This window comes from Cottoperca gobio, chromosome 7 (assembly GCF_900634415.1).
Source record: "Cottoperca gobio chromosome 7, fCotGob3.1, whole genome shotgun sequence".
Classification (NCBI taxonomy): domain Eukaryota; kingdom Metazoa; phylum Chordata; class Actinopteri; order Perciformes; family Bovichtidae; genus Cottoperca; species Cottoperca gobio.
This window is the reverse complement of record NC_041361.1, coordinates 963,605-969,747: the sequence shown is the minus strand read 5'-3', so window position 1 is coordinate 969,747 and position 6,143 is coordinate 963,605. Positions and strand designations below refer to the sequence as shown.

Sequence of the window (6,143 nt, the reverse complement as noted above, 5' to 3'; positions counted from 1 at the left end):
TACAAATGAATGACTTCATTGATGTGATTTCTTATATATCAGTGATTTAAAGATCATATATTATATATTATAAAGGCACCACAGATGTGTTACTAATGGCAGGCTGTATGTTATGGTGCCTCTACACAGAACTTCACTGTCGTCCATTTTCAGGACTGAATGTGACATTTGTCTTGATCAACATCCGGATGACATGGACTGAGGCCCAGAGCTACTGCAGAGCAAACTACACAGACCTGGCCAGTGTGAGGAACATGGCAGAGAACCAGAAGATACAGGATCTGGTACCTGCTGGGGGCAAAGCCTGGATCGGACTTTCCAGAGACTTCTCGAAGTGGTCAGATGGAAGTGACTCCACATTTAGGTTCTGGAATGCTGGGGAACCTAACAAATATCGGATCAATAAGGCTTGTGTGGTTGCAGACTTCAGATCCTCTGGAAAATGGGCGGACTGTTTCCTGTGGGAGGAAGAACCCGTTCATCTGCTACAGTCCACGTGAGTGGTAACCCATGATTCAAATAGTATTTAGATTAAACTTCACTTTAGCATCAAATGTCCTGAATGATAATATAACGAAAACAACACAAAATATCTAATTCTGGATGATAAAGTTGAACTCTAATGATGTTGATCATATGCAGATGATCACTTTGACTTAATGCTGAAAATACCACATTTTCTCTCCATCCATCCATCCATCCATCGTCTACCGCTTATCCGGGATCGGGTCGCGGGGGCAGCAGCTCCAGTAAGGAACCCCAATCTTCCCTTCTCCGGGCCACATCCTCCAGCTCCGACTGGGGGATCCTGAGGCGTTCCCAGGCCAGTGAGGAGATGTAATCTCTCCACCGAGTCCTGGGTCTTCCCCGGGGTCTCCTCCTAGCTGGACGTGCCTGGAACACCTCCCTAGGGAGGCGCCCAGGTGGCATCCTTACTAGATGCCCGAACCGACCTCAACTGGCTCCTTTCAACGTAAAGGAGCAGCGGCTCTACTCCGAGTCTCTCACGGATGGCTGAGCTTCTCACCCTATCTCCAAGGGAGACGCCAGCCACCCGTCTGAGAAAACCCATTTTGGCCGCTTGTACCCGTGATCTCGTTCTTTCGGTCATGACCCAGCCTTCATGACCATAGGTGAGGGTAGGAACGAAGATCGACCGGTAGATTGAGAGCTTTGCCTTCTGGCTCAGCTCTCTTTTCGTCACAACGGTGCGGTAAAGCGACTGCAGTACCGCCCCCGCTGCTCCGATTCTCCGGCCAATCTCTCGCTCCATTGTCCCCTCACTCGCGAACAAGACCCCGAGGTACTTGAACTCCTTCACTTGGGGTAATGGCTCATTCCCTACCCGGAGTAGGCAATCCACCGGTTTCCTGCTGAGAGCCATGGCCTCAGATTTGGAGGTGCTGATCCTCATCCCAACCGCTTCACACTCGGCTGCGAACCAATCCAGTGACTGTTGAAGGTCACAGACCGATGATGCCATAAGGACCACATCATCTGCAAAGAGCAGCGATGAGATCCTCAGGTCACCGAACTGCAACCCCTCTCCTCCACGACTACGCCTCGATATCCTATCCATGAAAATCACGAACAGGATTGGTGATAAAGCGCAGCCCTGGCGGAGGCCAACATTCACGGGAAACGAGTCCGACTTACTGCCGAGTATCCGGACACAACTCTCGCTTTGGGCGTACAGGGATTGGATGGCCCTCAAAAGTGACCCCCTCACCCCATACTCCCGCAGCACCTTCCACAGTATCACCCGGGGGACCCGGTCATACGCCTTCTCCAGATCCACAAAACACATGTAGACCGGATGGGCGTACTCCCAGGCCCCCTCCAGGATCCTTGCGGTTTTGAACATCGCCCACTCAGGTTCAATGCCCCCAACCTCCACAGGGATGGCTGAAAAGCTCCACCGGAGGTGTGAGTTAAAGATCCCCAGGACAGGGGCTTCCTCCAGACGTTCCCAGTTCACCCGCACTACCCGTTTGGGTTTACCAGGTTTGTCCAGAGTCTTCCCCCACCCCTTGATCCAACTCACCACCAGATGGTGATCAGTCGACAGCTCCGCCCCTCTCTTCACCCGAGTGTCCAAAACATGCGGCCTCAGATCAGATGATACGATTACGAAATCGATCATTGACCTTTGGCCTAGGGTGCTCTGGTACCACGTGCACTTATGAGCATCCTTATGTTCGAACATGGTGTTTGTTATGGCCATTCCATGGCTAGCACAGAAGTCCAACAACAAACGACCATTCGGGTTTAGATCAGGGAGGCCCTTCCTCCCAATCACGCCTCTCCAGGTGTCTCCATCATTTCCCACGTGTGCGTTGAAGTCTCCCAGCAAGACTACGGAGTCCCCTACTGGAGCCCCCTGCAGGGCTCCATTCAGGGTCTCCAAGAAGGCCGAATACTCAGAACTGCGGTTTGGGGCATAGGCACAAACAACAGTCAGAGTTTTCCCCCCCATAACCCGAAGGCGTAGGGAGGCGACCCTCTCGTCCACCGGGATAAACTCCAACGTAGCGGCGCTCAGCCGGGGGCTAGTGAGTATCCCCGACGCCTCACACCTTGCGCAACTCCGGAGAAGAATAGAGTCCAACCCCTATCCAGGAGTACGGTTCCAGAGCCAAGACTGTGCGTGGAGGTAAGCCCCACCAGATCCAACTGGTAGCGCTCCACCTCCCGCACTAGTTCCGGCTCCTTCCCCCACGTCCCCAGAGCCAGCCTCTGCTGCCCGGGTCTTGTCCGTCGAGGTCCCTGACCATCACCGCCACCCATGTGACAGCGCACCCGACCCCAGCGGTTTTTCCCATGAGTGGTGGGCCCACAGGATGGATGGATGGGAGGCACCACGTAGCTTCTTCGGGCTGTGCCTGACCGGGCTCCGTGGCAAACCCGGCCACCAGGCGCTCGCTGTCGGGCCCTCCCTCTGGGCCTGGCTCCAGACGGGGGCCCCGGGCTTCCTTCGGGCAGGGTCTCTCCTTTCCTTTCCCTTTCTTTCATGAAGTCGTTTTTTAACCATTCTTAGTCTGGCCCCTCACCTGAGACCAATTTGCCTTGGGAGACCCTACCAGGAGCACTAGGCTCCAGACAACACAGCTCTCAGGTTCATAGGGACACACAAACCTCTCCACCACGATAAGGTGATGGTTCCCAGAGAGGTCACTGTCACTGTTTAAACACATGAAATCCAGAGGAATGTCAGAATTATATGGAAAAACTGAGTCTGCTGAAAAAAGAACCAACAATAAATGTTGTGACTGATGAAGTTTGTTTGTGTCTTCAGTTCCAAAGCAAGAGTTGAAATTGTTCAAACTGAAGGTGGAGAAAAGCTCCTCTGTGGATCTGGACGACCCTGCTGTGCTGGAGAACATGTTGCTGACGGTAAATCATCTTTTATACTTTTATGAAGAAACAGAACAACCAGATGAATCTTTAAAGCAAATTCAAATGAGATAAAACTTTATTGATCTCCAGAGGGGGAATTCACATTACAGCAGTACAAGAGACAGAAGAGGTAGGAAACACATGAAGAGATATTTAAACATATTAAACTCTGCAAAATAAGAACATTCAGTAAATGACATTGAAAAGCTGTTTCCATTATACATTACAACACTTTGTCCAAATACAGGACAGGACTTCAGCAGAGCGCTGCTCAAATAACAATCAGTCATACATATGCAGGATGTTGAGGAGGATGAGGAGGATGATGAAGAGGATGAGGATGATGAGGATGATGATGAGGATGATGAGGATGATGATGATGATGATGAGGAGGATGATGATGAGGATGATGATGATGAGGATGATGATGATGGTGATGAGGATGGTGATGATGATGATGATGATGAGGATGATGATGATGAGGATGATGATGATGATGAGGATGAGGAGGATAAGGATGATGAAGAGGATGAAGAGGATGAAGAGGATGAGGATGATGATGATGATGATGAGGATGAGGATGATGATGATGATGATGAGGATGATGATGATGATGATGATGATGATGAAGAGGATGATGATGAAGAGGATGATGATGAAGAGGATGATGAGGATGATGAGGATGATGAGGATGAGGATGATGATGATGGTGAGGATGATGAGGATGATGATGAGGATGATGAGGATGATGATGAGGATGAGGATGATGATGATGATGATGATGATGATGATGATGATGATGATTAGGATGATGAAGAGGATGATGAGGATGTTGAGGATGATGATGATGATGATGAAGAGAATGATGAGGATGGTGATGATGATGATAAGGATGAGGATGGTGAGGATGAGGATGATGAGGATGATAATGATGAGGATGATGAAGAAGAGGATGAGGATGATGAGGATGATGAGGACGATGATGATGAGGATGAGGATGATGATGATGATGATGATTATGATGAGGATGATGAGGATGATGAGGATGGTGATGATGAGGATGGTGAGGATGATGAAGAGGATGATGATGAGGATGATGATGATGATGATGATGAGGATGATGGTGATGATGATGATGATGAGGATGTTGAGGATGATGATGATGAAGAGAATGATGAGGATGGTGATGATGATGATAAGGATGAGGATGGTGAGGATGATGATGATGATGATGAAGAGAATGATGAGGATGGTGATGATGAGGATGGTGAGGATGAGGATGATGAGGATGATAATGATGAGGATGATGAAGAAGAGGATGAGGATGATGAGGATGGTGATGAGGATGATGAAGAAGATGATGATGAGGATGATGAGGATGGTGATGGTGATGATGAGGATGATGATGAGGATGATGAGGATGATGATGAGGATGATGAGGATGGTGATGATGAGGATAATGATGATGATGATGATGGTGATGGTGAGGAGGAGTTTTGTATCTCAGATCAAACAGAAGCTGAAAGGATTGGATGAGAACATCCAAGTGAACTGGAAGAAGCAGCCTGATGGAAAAGTCTTCTACAAGGAGAAGAAGACGAAGGAGGAGGAGAAGACGAAGGATGAGCTTTAATGTGGAATCTCTGTCTGTTTTTCTTTCTTTCCTCTAAGTCGTCATGTAACGGCTCAGAATAGAGCTGAACAATCAGCTGATTAGTCGATTAGTCACAACTATTCTGATTTGATGCTTTTCTTTGTTATATATGGTCATGAACTTCATGTCTGTGTTCTTTAGACTGTTGCATTTATCTGCTTGACCTGTGGGATATAATGACAGGCATCTTTACTATGTTCTGACATTTTATATGATTAGATTAAATACAATATGATAAGAAACTATAAGATAAAATAAGATTTCACTGAAGGCAACTCCAGTGGAAAAATCACCAATAAAAAAGATGACGTTGTGAAGAATCTTTAAAATCTATTTACATGAGAAAGATAAATATTTCTTAATTTGAGAGTAATATTGCATCACAAATGTGTTGTTGTCTCGCTGTTATGTCTCAGAATATCTTAAAATGAGTTTACAGAAAGATAATTACATGTATGCTGATTAAAACAAGACGTTTATTATTCATCTGCTTTGTTTCTGGGGTTTTATAACAGGGAACTTTTCTATTTTCTGACATTTTATAGATCAGATATGATTAAATTAATAGGTAAGATAATATTGTAAGAATAAAAAATAAATAAATAAAAAAGATGACCTTTAATGTTTTGAAGAATCTTTAAAATATATTTTAAAGTGAATTTAATGTTTTTCATATGAGATTTATAGAAACATAATTGTATGTATTATTCTTATGCTGTCACTTTGTTAGAGATGCAAACATGTGACTTTTCTTAAGTGACTGTAACATCTTCTAAGATAAAATGCTAAATCTCCGCTGGTTCCAGCTTCTTAAATATTAAGACTTGATGCTTGTTTTGTCACAAATGATCATGAACTAAATATCTTTTGGTTTTGAAAGTGTCTTTGGGGGAAAATGAAATAAAAACTATATCCAATAAAGTAATGTTATTGAGTTTGAATGATTTGTTAAATTATTTCTCACATTGTTGGTTCATTTATTTATTTCATTCGTATGATTATTTATTTCTTGATCTTTTTTAATATTGAAAACTTTCCACAATATTGTAGCTTCAATATACCAGAATGGTCTTTTCCTGACTTTAAACAATGA

General features: G+C 45.2%; 1 long non-coding RNA gene across 1 annotated transcript; it reads left to right on the top strand.

The window, feature by feature from the left end:
• The first annotated feature begins 445 nt into the window (after nt 1-445).
• On the top strand, nt 446-5,295 carry LOC115010584 (uncharacterized). Its single transcript, XR_003832494.1, has 3 exons — nt 446-496; nt 3,296-3,393; nt 4,904-5,295. It is a non-coding gene; the product is annotated as an uncharacterized LOC115010584 (long non-coding RNA).
• Nucleotides 5,296-6,143: the final 848 nt, after the last annotated feature.